The 22,942-nt window shown below is 42.6% G+C and overlaps 1 long non-coding RNA gene and 1 pseudogene across 2 annotated transcripts in view; both read left to right on the top strand.

The window, feature by feature from the left end:
- Positions 1-22,942, top strand: part of LOC149972421 (uncharacterized) — a 318,744-nt gene that overhangs the window by 163,975 nt on the left and 131,827 nt on the right. The window lies entirely within an intron of this gene.
- LOC110503468 (ATP-sensitive inward rectifier potassium channel 1 pseudogene) lies at positions 13,818-15,612 on the top strand (annotated as a pseudogene). Its single transcript, XR_016491429.1, has one exon. The product of XR_016491429.1 is annotated as an ATP-sensitive inward rectifier potassium channel 1 pseudogene (transcript).

The following is a 22,942-nucleotide window of genomic DNA, read 5'->3' as shown; positions in this document are numbered from 1 at the left end:
CAGACGGCTGTTTGTTTGTTTCCATGGGTGTGTGTGTTTCCATGGATGTGTGTGTTTCCATGGATGTGTGTGTTTCCATGGGTGTGTGTGTTTCCATGGATGTGTGTGTTTCCATGGATGTGTGTTTCCATGGATGTGTGTGTTTCCATGGATGTGTGTGTTTCCTTGGATGAGTGTGTTTCCATGGATGTGTGTTTTTCCATGGGTGTGTGTGTTTCCATGGATGTGTGTGTTTCCATGGATGTGTGTGTTTCCATGGATGTGTGTGTTTCCTTAGATGAGTGTGTTTCCATGGATGTGTGTTTTTCCATGGGTGTGTGTTTCCATGGATGTGTGTGTTTCCATGGGTGTGTGTTTCCATGGATGTGTGTGTTTCCATGGATGTGTGTGTTTCCTTGGATGAGTGTGTTTCCATGGATGTGTGTGTGAGGTGTGACCATATGTGACAGACAAAGAGACAGGCAGAAAAACAGGCATATGAATTTAAACTAACCCACACACATAATCTAAATGTAATCCCACTATTAGAGAATAGGAGATGTGTTTCATGTGGAGACATCACAGAGAAAGAGCTCTAGATGTATTGCTATTGCACTGTGCTCTTCAAACAGGAGGGGTTATCATTCTCACAGCCAGAGGTGCCGAGGGTGTTGTGTTGTGTTCAGGACAGATTTGAATAAGACTGAGAACTGGCCTACAGCCTGCTGGGATGTTTGAATATCAACATCACCACTGACTGAGATGGGTGACAGATTGGGAGATATCAATTCATCATGACTTTAGGATGCCACCAGGGCATTATACACAACGGCTCTCCTCCACTTTGCCTTGTCGACTGACACAATACATTTTTCATGAATGTAATCTCTGCTCTTAGATAGGTCTGGTGAGGACAGAGAACGGTATCTACTCAAAACTATAATCAATGTATGATGCCTCCAACAGCCCCCAACATTTGACCAGGTTCAAAGAGATGTTACTTTTGGGCTGCCAAATAATAAATAATGGATACCCTACTTGCTGTATATATTAGCTTTCAACGTGAAAATCTATTAGGATGACTCTATAGAGTGTCACTTGTCTCAAAGACTGAAGAGCTGCATGTGGTCCACCAGTAGCAGTTCTGTGGACATCGGTAACATCTTTCTGTGGAGCTGCATTCTAACCTCTCTGAGTCTAGACAGAGTGTTACTGAATGTAGAGCTGAGATGCTACATCAATCTGAGAGATGTGTTGTTCCCCCCACTAATGACCTCCGACTAGATATATGATATATGCAGACAGTGATGAATGATCTTACTACACATTTGTTAGTCATCCACCCCTCCTCCCCTCTCCCTCCCTCCATCTCTCTCGACTATGTTCAGGGTGTCATGGCTGATAGGCCAGTGATTCAGTTGAACTTGTAAACAACAGGCTCCATCTGTCTCCATCACCTTTAATAACAGCTCAATGCTTACTCTGCTTTATTTAGAAGAATAGGAGAGTAGGCAGCAGGTCTGTGTTTGGATTAGACAGGAGGGATGCAGGCACAGCACTCCATGAGTTAGTATGCACACACATGCGTCTCTTACACAGTCTCACTGCAACAACACTGCAGTCAGAGAGGGGGGGGGGGGGGGGGTGACAAGCAGGGGGAGAGAGAGAGGTCTACATTGAAATATTCAGACTAAGCCTTTCTTTGAGGTCAGTGGTTTGGACCTCTACACACACACATACAGTCTTGTATAACTAACCTTGTGGGGACACAATTCAGTCCCATTCAAAATCCTTTTTTCCCTAAGCACTAAACCAACCCTGCCCTTAACCTGAAATCCTAACCCTAAACTTAATTAAGTATTATGCACAAAGCAAGTATTGTTTAAAGCTGCAATTTGTAACGTTTTGGGTAACCTGACCAAATTCACATAGAACAGTGAGTTATAGATCTGTCATTCTCATTTAAAGCAAGTCTAAGAACAGGTAGATCTGTTTTTAAGTTTTGTTCACCAGCTTCAAACAGCTGAAAATACAACATTTGTGGTTATGGAGAGTATATTTTACAGCAGATTAGATGGCACTATGATTCTCTGCACTATACGTGCTTGTTTGTTTTTCACATAAACTAAAATTAGACAAACTATTAGAATTTTACAACCAGGAAATGGCGTAGCGATTTCTGCATAGTGCAGTTTTAATATAATTGTAAAATGAACGGATTCACAAATAAGGCATAATGCTTAAGTTACAAGAAAATACTAGCATTACAATACATTTTTCTAGGCATGATCAGAGGGGGAGAGAGAGATAGGTCATAGCCTGAAAAGGCCATGCCCCAAGAGTCCCTGGGGTGGAGAGAGAAAGAGAGAGTGTATCTCACCAGTGCAAGTCAGGAACAAAGAGAAAGAGACAATGAATCTCAGTCAAAATCTTGTTGACCAATAGCATTACTGTTAACAATCAAATATCAGACCTACAGGAAGTAAAGACAACTGAATCTCTACTTCAAAGAGAGAAAGTGAGACAGAATGGGGGATGTCAAAAGCCACACAGAGAAGGCTGAATTCCTGAGAAGACAATAAAACCTTTTGCATACAGTTGAGAGTCGCCTAACACACAAACAATAAAAGCAATGGATTTGTAATGAATCTGCGGTAGAGGCCTGGCGCGTGAGTCCCTCACTGTGTTGTTTTATTATGAATGCTGCTGAGCCAACGGGCTGTGGAATAGCATCAGGTGACAAGCCCTTCCCTGTTCTTATGCTAATCCTCATTGACATTTCCCTCAACAGCACACCGGTCCTGAGCATCAAGACGAACCAGACAACCATCCAACGTTAACCACTATAAAAGCCTCACATGGTGCAACAACCAATCTACAATCACTGCCAGCAGATACTACTCATGTGGCATACGTATTATCACAATATGTGGCTACAATTCAAGATCTTTATTTCCCCCATCAAAAGCAAATACAAGCATGTGTGTTTGTATTTCCTCTTGCGTGTGTGTTTCCTCATGTGTGTGTGTGTGTGTGTGTGTGTGTTTCCTCTTGACATAGTTTTCCAGTTTAATTAGTCAAGTGTATGGGATACACATGTTATACACTGTCCAACTTGAAGGTTCTTTCTCGACAATGCTACAACAATAAGAAATAATAGATAAGAATATGAACATAAAGTAAATGGCTCAGTACAATAGAATAATACATTTTAGCATACGTTTAGTACAGGAAGGCACAATTTATAGTCCAATATTTACATGTGTATTGGGGAATGGAGGGGGGGCAAGTGTTTAAATTGTGCAGTATTTAGTAATCATAAGAAGAGTCTGGTAACAGCAGTGTAACGTAGATGCAGGGAGTCAGGAAGCCGGTGCAGTCAGTGAGTTTAATATGAATTAACAATTTGGGAGAGCAGAATGATGGGTGCACCCAGGACAGAGACCTCTCCCGAATCACAGGTTCAGCCACCTCGCTGTCCGTATGTACTCCAGGTTCCGACGGTCAGTAAGGAGGAGAAATTGGACCTTGGCGCTGTCCAGTCAGTGTCTCCACTCCTCTAGTGCTAACTTCACCACCAAGAGCTCCCAGTCGCCGACGTCATAGTTCCTCTCTGCAGGAGACGGTGACAGTTTTTTAGAGTAATAGGCACATGAATAGAATTTGTGTGGGTTACTTGGCATTGTGATAGGACAGCTCCCACACCCACTTCTGAGGCGTCCACCTCCACCATGAAGGGCAGTGAAGGATTTGGGTGTTTCAGCAACGGAAGGGAGGTGAAACTCCCCTTCAGTAGGCGGAAGGCCTCATCAGCTGCAGGACTCCACATCAACTTATGGGGACCACCCTTGCAGAGAGAGTTGTGACAACGGAGCTAAAGTTTTTAATAAAGCGACCACCTGACACCCAAGCATGTCCTGGAATACCTCGTTCACGAATGCCTGGAACACAGACTAATCCATAAGGCATCACCAAATACTCATCGTGTCCAGACATGGTGCTGAAGGCCATCTTCCATTCATCCTTCTCCCGGTTGAAGATCAGATTGTAGGCACTCCGCAATTCCAGGTTAGTAAAAAAAGAGGGTAGCTGTTCTTGGTGGTGATGGAGCGGCGAGGCATGTGGCCCCTACCTCCATGGGTTTATGCTCTGAATCAGAATGGTCAACGAAGTTATGAGAGCGATGGGGTTATCTATGCTCCCGAAGAAGGTTATCCAGATGGATGACCATTGAGATGAGTGGGTCCAAGGAGATGATGTCGTCTCAGTGGAGCTCTGGCTCATTCCCTCTACTGGATGCTGCCACTGTACGGAAGGTGAGTGTGTGCTCCGCAGCGGTCTGGCCATCCTGCCGTAGTTGGAGTAGGTGCTCACCCCCCAGTTGCTCCAGCTGGTCGTGGTGTTGGCGAAGTAGGTCTTCCTGCTCGGCGACCATCTGGGAGATGTCTCAGTTGACTGCAGCTTCCATTTAATGAGGCAGTATTCTGTAACAAAGATGCAGGGAGTCAAGAAGCAGGTGCTGTCTTTGAGTTTTATAAGAACGAACATAGAGTGACTACACGAACAGGAGTAGCATCTGAACATGAACACAGGATACTGCCTTAAGGGTGATAACCACGCAGTGCTAGATAAAGGGGGAGTAATCAGGGAAGTAATGAAGTTCAGGTGTGCCTAATGATGAGGTGCAGGTGTGCATAAGGATGGTTTCCTGGTGTGTGTAATGATGGGTTGCCAGGACCGGTGGTTAGTAGACCGGCAACGTCGAGCACCAGAGGGCGGGGGGAGCAGGAGAAGACGGAACAAGCAGTTGTGACATAATGTTACATAATGTTGCTGCTACCGTCTCTTATGACTGAATATAACTTCTGGACATGAGAACAGTGATTACTCACCGCGGATTGGAAGAAACCTTTTCCTTTAACGAGTCCGGCGAGAATGATGTCCTGCTTTCACTGAAACAGGCCCAGATCCACATCTACTGCGTGAAGAATCCCTCTGTGAGCGAGTGAACTCCCATTGCCATCCATTCTTCTTACTAACGTGCAATCATTGGAAAATAAAATTGATGACCTACAATTAAGATTATCCTAACAAGGGACATCAAAAACTGTAACATCTTATGTTTTACCAAGACGTGACTGAACAACGATACAGATAATATAGAGCTAGCATCATTTTCCATGCACCGGCAGAACAGAGAAGCTACCTCTGGTAAGACAAGGGGTGGGGTGTGTGTCTATTTGTCAATAACAGCTGGTGCGCGATGTCTAATACTAAAGAAGTCTCAAGGTATTGCTCACCTGAGGTAGATCACATTATGATAAGCTGTAGACCACACTATCTAGAGTTCTCATCTATATTATTCGTAGCCATCTATTTACCACCACAGAACGAAGCTGGCACTAAGACCCCAAAAAAAATTCAGACCACCTTTACTCCACACACTGAGATGCATACAAAGCTCTCCCCCACCCTCCATTTTGCAAATCTGACCATAATTTTATCCTCCTGATTCCTGCTAGCAAGCAAAAACTAAAGCAGGAAGTACCAGTGACTCGCTCAATACGGAAGTGGTCAGATGATGCGGATGCTACACTACAGAACTGTTTTGCTAGCACAGACTGGAATATGTTCCGGGATTCATCCAATGGCATTGAGGAGAACACCACCTCAGTCATCGGCTTCATCAGTAAGTGCATCGACGATGTCGTCCCCACTGTGACTGTATGTACATACAGTATCACAACCAGAAGTCATTGAATCTTACTACACCAGCTCTGACGCTCGTCGGATGTGGCAGGGCCTGAATACTATTACGGATTAGAAAGGGAAACACAGACGCAAGCTGCCCAGTGACGCAAGCCTACCAGACGAGCTAAATTTATTTTATGCTTGCTTCAAGGCAAGCAACACTGGAGCATGCACGAGAGCACCAGCTAATCTGGATGACTGTGTGATAGCGCTCTCAGTTGCCGATGTGAACAAAACCTTTAAACAGGTCAACATTCACAAAGCAGCTGGGCCAGACAGATTACAAGGATGTGTACTTAAAGCATGCGAGGATCAACTGTCAAATGTCTTCAATGACATTTTCAACCTCTCCCTGACCGTGACTGTAAAACCGACATGTTTCATGCAGACCACCATAGTCCCTGTGCCCAAGGAAGTGAAGGTAACCTGCCTAAATGATTACCACCCTGTTGCACTCACGTCGGTGGCCATGAAGTGCTTTGAAAGGCTGGTCATGGCTCACATCAACAGTATCCTCCAGGAAACCCTAGACCCACTACAATTCGCATACCGCCCCAACAGATCCACAGATCCACGCACTCCACACTGTCCTTTCTCACCTGGACAAAAGGGACACCTATGTGAGAATAATGTTCATTGACTACAGCTCAGTGTTCAACACCATAGTGCCCACGAAGCTTATCAATAAGCAAAGGACTCTGGGAATAAACACCTCCCTGTGCAACTGGATCCTGGACTCCTGACGGGGCTCCCCCAGATGGTAAGAGTAGGCAACAACATGTCTGCCACGCTGATCCTTAACACTGGGGCCCCTCAGGGGTGTGATAGTAGTAGTCCCCTCCTGTATTCCCTGTTCACCCACGACTGCTCGGCCAAACACGACTCCAACACCATCATTAAGTTTGCTGAAGACACAATAGTGGTAGGCCTGATCACCAACAATGATGAGACAGCCTATAGAGAGGAGGTCAGAGAACTGGCAGAAAAGGCGGGCCGAACAGGCCCCCATTAACATCGCCGGGGCTGCAGTGGAGCGGGTCGACAGTTTCAAGTTCCTTGACATCCACATCACCAATGAACTATCATGGTCCAAATATACCAAGACAGTCGTAAAGAGGGTACAACAAAAACTTTTCCCCCTCAGGAGAACATTGGCATAGGTCCCCAGATCCTCAAAAGGTTCTACAGCTGCACCATCGAGAGCATCCTGACCGGTTGCATCACCGCCTGGTATGACAACTGCTTGGCATCTGACCATAAGGCGATACAGAGGGTAGTACGAATGGCCCAGTACATCACTGGGGCCAAGCTTGCTGTCATCCAGGACCTATACAATAGGCGGTGTCAGAGGACATCCCATAAAATTGTCAGAGACTCCAGTCACCCAAGTTATAAACTGTTTTCTCTGCTACCATACGGCAAGTGGTACCGGACGCCAAGTCTAGGACCAAAATGCTCCTCAACAGCTTCTACCCCCAAGCCATAAGACTGCTGAACAATTAATAAAATCGCCACCGGACAATTTACATTGACCCCCTCCCTTTTTGTACACTGCTGCTACTCTCTGTTTATTATCTATGTATAGTCACTTCACCCCTACCTACATGTACAAATTACCTCAACTAACCTGTACCCCTGCACACTGACTCGGTACCCGTGCCCCTGTATATAGCCTCGTTATTGTTATTCTTATTGTTACTTTTTATTATTACTTTTAATTTTAGTCTACTTGGTAAATATGTTCTTAACTTTTCTTGAACTGCACTGTTGGTTAAGGGCTTGTAAGTAAGTATTTCACGGTAAAGTCTACACTTGTATTCGGCGCATGTGACAAATAAAGTTTGATTTGATGTGTGTGTAGCATGATTGTATAACATCTTTATTTACCCCTTCAACATTAAATACAAGCATGTGTGTGGTGTGTGTGCCTGTGTGTGTGTGTGTGTGTGTGTGTGTGTGTGTGTGTGTGTGTGTGTGTGTGTGCGTGCATGTGCGTGTGTGCGTGCGTGCATACATTGGTGGTGTAACACAGGGTATTCAGGCTGGCCCTGGGTACCTGCGCTGTGTGGGGTAAACTCATACCCACTCAACCTGCTGGAGGGCGGTACAGGTACTTCATGTTTGTGTGCGTGTCAACATCACCTGAAGTGATTCCAGTCCCACCAGTACAAGGGTTTATAAAAGCACACAGGTGTAGCACTGCGAAAGTGTCAGAACACCAAGTACAGGACACACCAGAGACCAGGCTGAGAGAGACAGCGACAGAGGGCAACCAATGTGCAACACAATTTTGGATTTCCACAGTTTACACACTGACAGGTAAGCTCCGCTTGAGTGAGTACATCATCTTAGTTGGACCATTATCATCCAGTGAGGGAAAACGTTGCTTTGTATTCTCCCATTACAATAACAGTGTAATAATGACGTCCATTATGTTGATATGCACCTCCTTTGAGGCTAAGGTGAGCTTGCCGTTATGGCTACTCTCCCTTAACAAAATTGCCGCATATATTTTTATATTAACATTCCCGCTAACGTTCTAGTTTACAAAAACCCTATGGGTGAAGAGTGGCATGTCTGCCGGTAAACATATTGTATGTTATTGTATGTTATATGACTGATCTGACCCCACTACAAACGTTGTATACAGGTGGGTGTGTAGTGGGGTTAGTTTGTGGTCTTGAATATTGTTGAGGATTTTAACATTAAAAGGAAAGGGTCTTGAGAGGAATTTTTTTTTATTGCTATTGTTATATGAGAAATTTACAGTCGGGACGGTCTCTCCCCAAATGGGGAAAAGAAGTAGCTGACTTTCTGAACTCTCATCGTAGAAGTAAATCATACAACATGTGCCTACATCTATCAGTGTTAATATTGAGTTAATTATTTAATTGACTGAAAGATCAAAATGTGAATAACATTGCATTTAATCACAAACGGATGATTACAAGGGTGGAAATGGCTCCCCTTGGCATTGATTGCACAACCTTTAAATAAATGATTATAACGTTTTCCTGGGCAAATCATTACTTGTTGAAGAGTTATTAGCGACAATGACAACTGAACCACACAATACTAATAAAATGATCGCTCTATTTCAAAAGTATATTATTGAAAAGCATCAGCCAAGCATTGTATCAAAGTACATCTCAAATGATCTTGGCATTCATTATATCACCTTACAGTAACAATTGGGGGGGTAATCATGATTACGTGTGAAAGGCTTTGTGAGATCCAAAGCTTCTCAACAAAGAACCGTGTGTGACTATCGGATTTCGGTTTATGAAATAAAGGACATTTCATAGCTTTGAGCGTAGGAACAAAGCTTACTGCACTGGTCATTCAGTACTTAACAGTCACACCACCATCCAACTATTTGGCATAGCTTGGCAGCAACACAGGCCACATTTATTCAGAGAACATTTTCTTGCCAGGGACCATCCATCAAAGAGTTTACCTTACCAGTGGTTACTATGACAGTTTTATATAATTAACATTTTAGTCATTTAGCAGATACTCTTATCCAGAGTGAGTTACAGGAGCAAGTACAATATAGGGGAACATCAACAGATTTTTCACATAGTCAGCTCAGGGATTCGACCCAGCAATCTTTTGGTTTCTGGCTCAACACACTTAACTGCTAGGCTACCTGCCGCCCTATATGCAGCTACAGGTTGCCTTGCAAAAGTATTCATCCCCCATTGGCATTTTTCCTATTTGTTGCATTACAACCTGTAATTGAAATGGATTTTTATTTGGATTTCATGTAATGGTGTCACGCCCTGGTCTTAGTATTTTGTGTTTTCTTTATTATTTTGGTCAGGCCAGGGTGTGACATGGGTTTATCATGTGGTTTGTTTTGTCTTGTTTTTTTTTGTAGGTGTTGGGATTGTGATATAGTAGGGTTATCTAGAATAGTCTATGGCTGTCTGCAGTGGTTCTCAATCAGAGGCAGGTGTTTATCGTTGTCTCTGATTGGGAACCATATTTAGGCAGCCATACTCTTTGAGTGTTTCGTGGGTGATTGTTCCTGTCTCTGTGTTAGTTTGCACCAGTATAGGCTGTTTCGGTGTTCGCAGTATGTTTCTTGTTTTGTATTGTTCGTGTTTATTAAACATGTATCAAAATTACCACGCTGCATTTTGGTCCTCCTCTCCTTCGACAGAAGAAAAATGTAACAAATGGACATACACAAAATAGTCGAAATTGGTGAAGTGAAATAAAAATAATAGCTTGTTTAAAACAATTCAAAATAGAAAACAAAGAAGTGGTGCGTGCATATGTATTCACCCATTTTGCTATGAAGCCCCTAAATAAAATCTGGGGCAACCAATTGCCTTCAGAAGTCACAAAATTAGTTAAATAAAGCGCACCTGTGTGCAATCTACAACCAGTCATGTCATGTCACATGATCTGTCACATGATCTCAGTATACACCTGTTCTGAAAGGCCCCAGAGTCTGGAACACCACTAAGCAAGGGGCACCATGAAGACCAAGGAGCTCTCGAAACAGGTCAGGGATAAAGTTGTAGAGAAATACAGATCAGGGTTGGGTAATAAAAAAATATGTGAAACTTTGAACATCTCACTGAGCACCATTAAATCCATTTTTAAAAAATTGAATGAATATGGCACCAAAATCAAACCTGCCAAGAGAGGGCCGCACACCAATACTCAAGGACCAGGCAAGGAGGGCATTAATCAGAGAGGCAACAAAAAGACCAAAGATAACCCTGAAGGAGCTGCAAAACTCCACAGCGGAGATTGGAGTATCTGTCCATAGGACCACTTTAAGAGTGGCCAGAAAAAAAGCAATTTCTTAAATAAAAGAATAAGCAAACACGTTTGGTGTTCGCTAAAGGGCATGTGGGAAACTCCCCAAACATATGGAGGAAGGTACTCTGGTCAGATGAGACCAACATTGAGCTTTTTGTCCATCAAGGAAAACGCTATGTCTGGTGCAAACGCAACACCTCTCATCACCCCGAGAAAACCATCCCTACAGTGAAGCATGGTGGTGGGAGCATCATGCTCTGGGGATGTTTTTCATTGGCAGGGACTGGGAAACTGGTCAGATTTGAAGGAATGATGGATGATGCTAAATACAGGGAAATTCTTGAGGGAAACCTGTTTCATTCTTCCAGAGATTTGAGACTGGGACAGAGGTTCACCTTCCAGCAGGAAAATGACCCTAAGCATACTGCTAAAGCAACACTTGAGTGGTTTAAGGGGAAACGTTTAAATGTCTTGGAATGGCCTATTCAAAGCCCAGACCTCAATCCAATTGAGAATCTGTGGTATAACTTAAAGATTGTTGTTCACCAGCGGAACCCGTCCAATTTGAAGGAGCTGGAGCAGTTTTGTCTTGAAGAATGGGCAAAAATCCCAGTGGCTAGATGTGCCAAGCGTATAGAGACATACCCCAAGAGACTTGCAGCTGTAATTACTGCAAAAGATGGCTCTACAAAGTATTGACTTTGGGGAGGTGAATAATTATGCACGCTCAAGTTTTCAGTTTGTTTCACAATAAAAATATTTTGCATTTTCAAAGTGGTAGGCATGTTGTGTAAATCAAATGATTTACAAATGGACAACCCCACAACAAATCAATTTTAATTCCAGGTTGTAAGGCAACAAAATAGTCAAAATGCCAAGTGGGGTGAATACTTTTGCAAGCCACTATATGTGGTTGTAGTAGGCTAGATGAGGATGCTTTTAGGTAGGTTATGGTTATCTGACTGATTTTGGCTAGTGGAGTGATATATTTCAACAATAACTTTATTTTTTGAATGATTTTAGGCCTTAACTAACCTGTTTGTTCCCAGATTGTTCCAGACATGCATGCCACTGTGCAAATCAAATGCCATTAGTAACCCTAACATGATCCATATTTATCTTTTATATTGAAAAGTATGTAAAAATATATGTTTTATTCTTAGTCACAGCTCTGCCTCTATTCCACAGCCCAAATAACTGCACTATACAGTATATACAAAATATGTGGACACCCCTGCAAAGTGGATTCGGCTATTTCAGCCACACCCGTTGCTGACAGGTGTATCAAATCGAGCACACAGCCATGTAATTTCCATAGACTAACAATGGTAGTAGAATGACCTTACTGAAGAGCACAGTGACTTTCAACATGGGACCGTCATAGGATGCCACCTTTCCAACAAGTCAGTTAATCCAATTTCTGCCCCGCTAGAGCTGCCTCGGTAAACTGTAATTGCTGTTATTGTGAAGTGGAAACATCTAGGATTAACAGCGGCCCAGCTGCAAAGTGATAGGCCACACAAGCTCACAGAACAGGAGCACCGAGTGATGAAGCACATAGTGTGTAAAAATAATTAGTCCTCGTTTGCAACACTCACTACCGAGATCCAAACTGCCTCTGGAAGCAACATCAGCTGTTTGTCCGGAGCTTCATAAAATGGATTTCCATGGCCGAGCAGCTGTACACAAGCCTAAGATCAGTGGTGTAAAGCTCGCCGCCATTGGACTCTGGAGCAGTGGAATTACGTTCTCTGGAGTGATGAATCACGTTTCACAATCTGGCAGTCCGACGTTCGAAACTGGATTTGGCGGATGCCAGGAGAATGCTCCCTGCCTCAATGCATAATGCCATCTGTAAAGTTTGGTTATGGAGGAATAATGGTCTGGGGCTATTTTTCATGGTTCGGGCTAGGCTCCTTAATTCCAGTGAAGGGAAATCTTAATGCTACAGCATATAATGACATTCTAGATGATTATGTGCTTCCTAATTTGTTGTAACAGTTTGGGGAAGGCCCTTCCTGTTTCAGCATGACAATGGCCCCGACCACAAAGCAAGGTCCATACAGAAATGGTTTGTCGACATCGGTGTGGAAGAACTTGGCTGGCCTGCACAGAGCCCTGACCTGAACCCCATTGAACACCTTTGGGATGAATTGGAACGCCGACTGCGAGCCAGGCCTAATCACCCAACATCCATGCCCGACCTCACTAATGCTCTTGTGGCTGAATGGAAGTAAGTCCCTGCAGCAATGTTAAAACATCTAGTGGAAAGCCTTCCCAGGAGAGTGGAGGCTGTTATAGCAGCAAAGGGTGGACCAACTCCCTATTAATGTCCATGATTTTGGAATGAGATGTTCAACGAGCAGGTGTCCACATACTTTTGGCCATGTTGGGTACAGTATATACCTCAGCCCACTTACCCACACACTTAAACCCTAATATTTATACAATCAAGTACCCATACACCCATATCCTGATGCTAAATGCACTATTTTTTACTCCGCCTATATTCTCCAAGACACCAACAGTAACCTATATCCACCTATTTGCTGCACATTCCAACCCTGTTATTTGCATATCTTAGTCCTGTGACCTTTGACCGGTCTACTGCTACATGCAAGCCATAATTGTTAGATCAATTGCTGTTCTTCTGCATTTCAGCCCCAATATTTATACAAACCAGGTCTTCACCTATACTTCAGCTCCAATTTACATACCAAAGTCTGCACCTGTTCTTGAACTCAATTAGCCAACTAAGCCAGGTCTACATGTGCCAAAGCCTAAATATCCATAAACTGTAAATCAGGTCTACCCCTGCACCTCAACTCCAGTAAACCAGGTCTAGCATTGTATTCAGCAAAACGCACATAAACCAGGTCTAGCATTGTGCAAGAGACACCAAACTAAACAAACCTATTGATATTAAATAGTTGTTAAGATATTATACCAATTCCCCCTAAAATAACAAAATAGTATTTTTACAGTCAAAATCACTGATTTAAACATAGTAAAAGGCTAATGGATAACGGTAAAATCATCTGGGTCTTAACTATGGCATGTGCCCAGGATTACAAAATGTAAGTGCACATAAAAATGTGCAAGTGATGCACAGCAACTGCTAGTAAGTAGAGAAATGTGGTTGGGGCAGGTATGTGAAGTCCTTCCATTGATCATAGACTGACTGAAGTGTTTGTGCTTGTGAGTTGTTTCATATAATGATATTTTGATGAAAATGAAGGTCAGTTTAACCCAATTAGTTAAAGTATGAACTATTTCACAAACATATTCTTATTATCTCTAACAGAAGACAGGACCTAGAAAATGATGTTTGGCATCAGGAAGCGCATCCAGGACCACCTGGTGGAGCGAAGAATCCGCCGAACCCGGCTGGTGACCAAATATGGCCAATGCAACATTGAATTTGGTAACGTGAAATGCGGCAACCAGTTTGCCTTCCTCGTGGACTTCTGGACGACCTTCGTGGAGTTCCGCTGGTGCTTTGTCCTCTTCTTCTTCACCGTCTCGTTCAACCTGAGCTGGTTCATCTTCGGACTACTGTGGTTCTGGATCGCCCGGAGCAACGGGGACCTGACCTGGCAGAACCCCCCAAAAGGCCACAAGTACTGTGTGGAAAACGTTTCCGATCTCATTACAGCATTCCTCTTCTCCATGGAGACCCAGACCAGCATCGGGTATGGTGTACGCGTCATCACCCCTCACTGTTCTGGTGCTGTAACCCTCATCATTACCCAGTTTCTCATAGGTTCCATCATCAACTGTTTCTTGTGTGGAATCATCCTGGCCAAGATCTCCATCCCTAAGAAAAGGGCCAAGACCATCACATTCAGTCAGACAGCTGTCATCTGTCCTAAGAAGGACTTCCTTTGCCTCATGATAAGAGTGGCCAACTTACGCAAGACCCTGATGATCGGGAGCCAGATTTATGGCAAGTTGTTGAGGACAACCATCAAACCCAATGGGGAGACAATCATCATGGATCAGGTGAACATTGAGTTCATGGTGGATGCTGGGAAGGACAACCTATTCTTTGTGTGCCCTCTCACACTCTACCATGTGATTGACAAGGCTAGCCCTTTTTTTGAGATGGCAGTGGACACACTCCATAAGCAGGAGTTTGAGCTGGTGGTCTTTCTGGACGGCACAGCCGAGACCACCAGCTCAGCCTGCCAGGTCAGGACCTCCTTCATCCCTCAGGAGATCATGTGGGGTTACAGCTTCCTGCCAATCATCTCCCGCAGTAAAGAGGGCAAGTACAGAGTGAACTTCTCCAACTTCTCCAAAGTGGTGCCCGTGGCCACTGCACATTGTTCCTACTGCTTCCACAACATGAAGGGACACCACCTCCACTCCATTAACGGAATCGACAACTGGGAATTTGAAGCAAATGATAACTTAGAACAACCTAATATGACCAAGTTGTGAGCTTATGTAGCCTGAGGAATAGAAGACAGTTATAGGTTGTACACGCTTAGAAAAATGGATGCTAAATGGTTCTTCGGCTGTGCCCATAGAATAGCTATTTTTAGTTTAACATTGCAAAAATTAAAAATCTGATTACAAATCCTTGTCTCATCGCGCACCAGCGACTCAGCGGGCCAGGCACAGTGCACGCCAACCAAGGTTGCACGGTGTTTCCTCCAACACATTGGTGTGGCTGACTTCTGGGTTGGATGCGCCCTGTGTTAAGAAGCAGTGCGGCTTGGTTGGGTAGTGTTTCGGAGGACGCATGGCTTTCAACCTTCATCTCTGCTGAGCCCGTACGGGAGTTGTAGCGATGAGACAAGATAGTAATTACTAACAATTGGACACCATGAAATTGGGGAGAAAAAGGGGGTAAAATTTACAAATAAAAATCATATTATCCTATTTTAAGAATGATTTACTTATCAAGTGCTAACTGTGTTAGACTATTTAGCTTGTTTTAGGAATATATGTATTGAGTTGTCTTACCACAAGTTAAATGAGACACATTCTTGAGGGAACAGCTTTTTGGAGCTGGAATCTACTGATGACAAGAATTTGAAGATATCACACTTGAAGAGACTATAAAATTCATATTTGTATTAAAAACATTTACAATCCAGATATGACTCAAACTGCTTTTTTTCAATATGCCACAGCAGACACTTTTATGCAAAGCAACTTACAGTACATTATGTGAATTCCCCAAGTGGGAAACAAAGCCCCAAACCTGACATCTGAGCTACTGCTAGACAACATTAGAACACCTATTCATTATAACTGTGACGTGCAAGTACATCCCCAAGATAATGCTTCATTGGAGCACACATGCTGCTTTTGAAAGTGAGTGAGTAGTAGGATGTAAAATCTATAAGCCTTTCCTTATATACCAACTTTGGGGCATGGGCAAGGTTAGGTACAGCAACTTCATATGCTAACAAATCCCTACTCAGACCCAAGGTGTCATAAGGCTGATAATCAAAGAAATAGTAGGAAGAGTTTGCTAAATTCTGGAACATTGTCATTCACGTTGGTAATGATCAAAGACTTGTGACTTGTATATTTATTCCCATTTAGAACAAGCCACTTCACTGACACAACATGTCATAATTTGTCAATACCACAGAACTCTATCTTTTGCCTGATCATATTGTACATTTCTCCCCTCAGAGGGGGGTCCCAATTCTCTTTCATGTGTAAAAATGGGATGTTGTGAGCCATTCACCGTTTGACTGCATTCAAACAGCTGATTATGCTTCACCAGTGATTTGCTAACATTTTTTTAATCTTAGATTTTGGAAGTCCATTGCTTAAAAATAACGTGCTTTGATTCAAATCTCATGCACATGTGGCTTACCATAGGACACAAATACTTAATTTGTGTGGGAAGGTGAAGTAAATAATGTTGCTTGAGTGTTACATTATCAATAAAAATCTGCTTGAAATTGTTCAAATGCTGCTTGATTAATAACTTGAATCTTGAAATGGTTTGAAGCAAAATCACTAGAGCAAAAAGTATCTGGGTAAACTCTATCAACTCAAGCATGGTTAAGTGATAATGCCAGAGAATTGTTTGGAGGATATATTGCCACGGGTGTTGTTACATTGGTAAACCGTGCCAATATATCCTCCAAACACCGGCTTCGAGGGCATTATCACTTTCATACAAAGCCAAGAAAGGTCACTTGATTTAGCAATGGCAAGAAGTTTAATTTCAGCTAGCTTAGATCCATATTTAGGATCTATATTTCCCAATGAATATTAAACCGTCAGCAATTTTTTTTAAAGCATGTGATCCAGGTGGGTTGCATATCTCTATTTCATCTGTACACAAAATCAACTTCAAAGCATTGGGCCTAGCAAATAAAGGTGGGAGTGACTTGAAAATGAGAATGTGTTCTCAGGCAACTTACCCGGTAAACGAAGGGTTAAATAAAACATAAAAAAATAAAAAGGTCTCCATTGGCTATGTCATACAACAATCCATCCTTGCACTTCTGCGGTTGTCATGGCAAGAATAATTGAGTCAGAAAACAACTGTTTCAGGCTTCTGAGCAAGGGTATGTCGTAAAACCATGTTTATTTCATGGTGAGAGCCCTCGAATTACCTCTTGACTCTGCACGCTACTTTAAAAAGTACTATTTCCTCAAGCTCGACCGGGCTGAGAAGTTCCTAGATGCTGTGGTTCTGTATGAGTGTAGTAGCAACTCTGGAAAAAGGATTTGCAAAATGAACAAACATTGCCAGTGCCTCTTCATGTACTGTCCCGTGGTCTCAGAATGTCTCTCAAACATCTGCTTCATCTGGTCCCTCATCTCAGCCATAAGTTAAGCTTGATATTATTCCACCACAGATACAATGTTGCTGCCAGTCCTCTGAAACATAAAGACAAAAAACAAGCACAAAAAAAATGTGTGACATGAATGTACTAAACTAGTCCAGCAGCCTCAAACAAAATTCACCAATACATTAGCCTTGTTCAATGTGATATCTCTTAGTGTCTCCTGTGCCTCTTGTGGAGCATCCTCAACATTTCCATGCACTGACAAAGCAATAAGTTTGGCCATTTGGGTCTGTTCGGGTCTAATGCAACCAGAAAAAAGGGATGTTTCATAATTGTCACATTCGTAGGACTGTTGATCTCTGTTTGGTAGCTACAAGGCTACAAGGTTTGTAGCGATCGTCTGTGGTGGAAAAAGGTGAGGACCAAAACGCAGCGTGGTAAGTGTTCATGTTTTTTAATAAAGTAATGAACACTGAACAAAACAATAAACGTGAAGTAATCAAACTGAAACAGTCCTGTGTGGCACCAACACTAACACTGAAAATAAACACCCACAACTCAAAAGTGAAATCAGGTTCCCTAAGTATGATTCTCAATCAGGGACAACGAATGACAGCTGCCTCAATAGAAAAAGAACATAGACAACCCACCCAACTCACACCCTGACAATACTAAAACAAAGACATAATAAAAGAACTAAGGTTAGAACGTGACAAGGTTAGTACCACAAGGTTAGTGGAAAGGGGCTGCGGCAATGTGCTCTATTGGTGTAGCCCAAAAGATACTTCAAAGTCAAGGTCACAAATGAAAAGCAAATAACACACCACCAATTCATTGCACTTCTCAAACAATGCACCAAGTTAATGGGGCAAAAATAGATAGTGAGCTAGCATGTGTATTCAGCAGGTATTTGATGAGTCCAATGCCAGAAAGCAACCTCCAGTAACTATTATTAAAAATGTATGAATTAATTGTGTGTTATCTTGCTCACATTTTATTAAACAAATGGGGAAGAAAGCTAAAATATGCATTGGTGAGGGAATCCCCCTCCTCACATGCGCAGTGGTTTACACTTTCCAGCCATCCAGTTCGAACTTTGAAAAACGAGTCCAGTCATGAAAAAGTTGTCGTAGTCTGTCAGTCATAAAGTCTTTGGAATAAAAGATGAATTATTCTTTACCTCACATTAGTCTCATTGAGAGAAGCATGGTCTGAAGTTAAATTCCCAAGGTGGGGTTATAATCGGAGGAGCAGAAAGGGATGCCAGCTCAATGTCTGCGCTCATGGGCAGGCCTCTGATTTAGGTAAACTCCAAAGGTAATTGGAGTTTCCTTCATTAAACAGTCTAAAATCACATTACCTAATTTCACAAATAGTTTCATCTTTAACTCATTAATTGTATAGAACATTTAGATGTAAGCCTCATAACTGAGACTCTTGTATAAACAGGGCTATGGTAATGTGGCTGTATTGTCTCTCGTGAGTTTCACAAAATTGTACCAAACGGACCAGTTCGTAGCTGGCTACGTCACCAACCTTTTCTACATTCTCCAGAACATGAATATTGTTCGGTTCTCAAGTTCTGTGAGGTGGAAGAAATTCCTTTGTTCTCTTTATGAAAACTCACTCTCTTATACTCTGGACATGAGGAGAGAATCTCCTCCAGGAATTTATGACCTGCCTAACAGAGCCTGGTGTCGGGAGTATAGAGAGAGGGGGGATGGTGCTCGCTGTACCCAAAGAGTGATTTTAAAGTTAGATACTGGATATATTCAGTCGGGAACAAAGGGTGTCAACTAGAAGGCATGTTAGCGTTAGCTAACGTTAGCTAAACTATTGCTGCCTCAATGGGTTTCTAGCAGTAGCTAGTTAGCTATTAGCTCACATTAAATTGCACAAGAGGTCACCGAATTGACTAGTCAACAGAAGCTAGCTAACGGGTGACTTTTAACACAGATCAGTAAAGAGGAAGTAGGACTTGGACAATTTGGACGACATGTCGGTGAGCATTTTATATGCTAAGTTAAAGTTAGGTAGCTAGTTAGGTATCAGTAGCTAGCCTGGGTTGGAAACTAGCTAGCTAACAAAAATTGCAGCTAACATTAGTTAGCTAGCTTCTAAGGTAGCTAACGCAGTTGCTAATGTTAGTGTGTTGCATTCTGGGTGGCTGGCTAAGTAAAGTTAGCTATTTACGTTGCCTAAAACGATTTGTTAATGTAACGTTAATGTACCTTTACTAACTTAGCAAATTGCTTGTCACTTTACACCATTTTCAATTGCATTTAAGGATGTGATAATGGAGGAGGGGACCTATATCTGTATGACTTGTATAGGGCAAAGAAAGTGAATAAAGAGGGAAATTTGGCTGCCCTTTTGAATAATGGCACACAGATTGCATTATTATTGTGTCCACTGGCGTAACCTAGCTTTGTGTATTCACTATGACAAACATTTATGAAATATCTCGTTGCTTCTTGAAAAATATTACTGAGAGATGGCTCATGTGCTTCAGAATGTCTCACTGGCTAACTGAATATAAGGTTTTACACCAATGTTTATGATACAAATATAATTAAACAAAATATGTTTATAACTTCAATTTTGATGTCACAGACTATCAATCCTGGATTCCATACCCCCATAACATTTCTCAAACGCCATCTCTTGGGTGTTTGGTGTTGTGGGTACTCACTTTGTTGTTTTTCAAATTCAGGGTAGTACTTTGAAAATACATCTGTTGTATTGTGTTACAGCTGCATACAGTGCCTTGCGAAAGTATTCGGCCCCCTTGAACTTTGCGACCTTTTGCCACATTTCAGGCTTCAAACATAAAGATATAAAACTGTATTTTTTTGTGAAGAATCAACAACAAGCGGGACACAATCATGAAGTGGAACGACATTTATTGGATATTTCAAACTTTTTCAACAAATCAAAAACTGAAAAATTGGGCGTGCAAAATTATTCAGCCCCCTTAAGTTAATACTTTGTAGCGCCACCTTTTTCTGCGATTACAGCTGTAAGTCGCTTGGGGTATGTCTCTATCAGTTTTGCACATCGAGAGACTGAAATTTTTTCCCATTCCTCCTTGCAAAACACCTCGAGCTCAGTGAGGTTGGATGGAGAGCATTTGTGAACAGCAGTTTTCAGTTCTTTCCACAGATTCTCGATTGGATTCAGGTCTGGACTTTGACTTGGCCATTCTAACACCTGGATATGTTTATTTTTGAACCATTCCATTGTAGATTTTGCTTTATGTTTTGGATCATTGTCTTGTTGGAAGACAAATCTCCGTCCCAGTCTCAGGTCTTTTGCAGACTCCATCCGGTTTTCTTCCAGAATGGTCCTATATTTGGCTCCATCCATCTTCCCATCAATTTTAACCATCTTCCCTGTCCCTGCTGAAGAAAAGCAGGCCCAAACCATGATGCTGCCACCACCATGTTTGACAGTGGGGATGGTGTGTTCAGCTGTGTTGCTTTTACGCCAAACATAACGTTTTGCATTGTTGCCAAAAAGTTCAATTTTGGGTTCATCTGACCAGAGCACCTTCTTCCACATGTTTGGTGTGTCTCCCAGGTGGCTTGTGGCAAACTTTAAACGACACTTTTTATGGATATCTTTAAGAAATGGCTTTCTTCTTGCCACTCTTCCATAAAGGCCAGATTTGTGCAATATACGACTGATTGTTGTCCTATGGACAGAGTCTCCCACCTCAGCTGTAGATCTCTGCAGTTCATCCAGAGTGATCATGGGCCTCTTGGCTGCATCTCTGATCAGTCTTCTCCTTGTATGAGCTGAAAGTTTAGAGGGACGGCCAGGTCTTGGTAGATTTGCAGTGGTCTGATACTCCTTCCATTTCAATATTATCGCTTGCACAGTGCTCCTTGGGATGTTTAAAGCTTGGGAAATCTTTTTGTATCCAAATCCGGCTTTAAACTTCTTCACAACAGTATCTCGACCTGCCTGGTGTGTTCCTTGTTCTTCATGATGCTCTCTGCGCTTTTAACGGACCTCTGAGACTATCACAGTGCAGGTGCATTTATACGGAGACTTGATTACACACAGGTGGATTGTATTTATCATCATTAGTCATTTAGGTCAACATTGGATCATTCAGAGATCCTCACTGAACTTCTGGAGAGAGTTTGCTGCACTGAAAGTAAAGGGGCTGAATAATTTTGCACGCCCAATTTTTCAGTTTTTGATTTGTTAAAAAAGTTTGAAATATCCAATAAATGTCGTTCCACTTCATGATTGTGTCCCACTTGTTGTTGATTCTTCACAAAAAAATACAGTTTTATATCTTTATGTTTGAAGCCTGAAATGTGGCAAAAGGTCGCAAAGTTCAAGGGGGCTGAATACTTTCGCAAGGCACTGTATATCAGTAAAGTCTTGTTGCGCACCCTGACACGGGATGATAGAAGGGATATTTTTCCAGGACCAGAGCACTTTCTGAGGAGAAGCAGTATCTTGCAAACAATCCATCCTGAGGTAAACCAGAGCTTCTGAGTGCACATGCTTTCTAGCAACAGTTTTTTTCCAATATTTTCATTCGATAATTAATGTCGGAGGGGAAAAAAGACTTTTGAACATTGTTTAAGTACTTTACATTTGGAGTTGACTCATGTAGCTGGATCCACATTACTGAAGTTAGGGTAATTTGAATTCAAAGACGCACCAAAGTAACCTCCTGGAACAAGCAAGAGTAACCGGTTAAGAGTTTCTCCAAAGAAAATTGTACAACTACACAGCCTTGAGTATATAATATACACAGACACTAAGTTGGAGTCAGTGTGGAAGCATTACTTAGAGAAGAAGTTTGTTGGCTAAGAAACGTGATTCCCCATGTCAAAGCAGCTTCGCTGCAGGTTGGTGAGGAACACCATTACGACCGTGGTCTCCATCTTGAGGGCAACTGTTGAGACTGATGAAGATCATAGATACCCTTCAGAAGAAGAGATGATGGTAATGACTAAGAGACTTGTTGAAAAATACCCTATGCTGCAAGACCAGCCCTCTGTCATTACACATAGATGGGTAAGTATGTCAATTTTAATAAAGGAACATTATTTAACCTTACATTTAAATGGAGGGAAGTTCATACAAGCATATTTCAGGAAAAGCCTTATGTAATCATGTCATTTTATGCCACACATAAAGGACTGTACAAGAGAGTTAAGAATATAAACTCACCAAAGCAGGTGCAGGGCCCAACAGCACAGACGGGCCGTAGACTGAAAAGACAGCGGCGGCTCATTGATTTTGAGACCTCAAGTGATCAGGGCAATGACAGCTCAACCAAGGACTATGACGCTAACTCTCGCACCTCAACTCTGCTACTGGATGTCTCCCCAGTCAGAAGCAGCACAGCCTCCTCTGTCAGAAGTAGCACCGCCTCCTCTGTCAGAAGCAGCACAGCCTCTCCTGTCAGAAGCAGCACAGCCTCCCCTGTCAGAAGTAGCACCGCCTCCTCTGTCAGAAGGAGCACAGCCTCTCCTGTCAGAAGCAGCACAGCCTCCCCTGTCAGAAGCATCACAGCCTCCCCTGTCAGAAGCAGCACACCAGAAACCATCAAACAGCAGGGACCAGCTGATAAAATTGGTAAGTATAGTTTTTTTAAATTGAGCAATGCGCATTACTTTGCTTGTTATGTCACTTCTCCCAGG

Source organism: Oncorhynchus mykiss, chromosome 24, assembly GCF_057628025.1.
Source record: "Oncorhynchus mykiss isolate SJ-2025 chromosome 24, ASM5762802v1, whole genome shotgun sequence".
Classification (NCBI taxonomy): Eukaryota; Metazoa; Chordata; class Actinopteri; order Salmoniformes; family Salmonidae; genus Oncorhynchus; species Oncorhynchus mykiss.
This window is presented reverse-complemented; position numbering and strand designations above follow the sequence as displayed.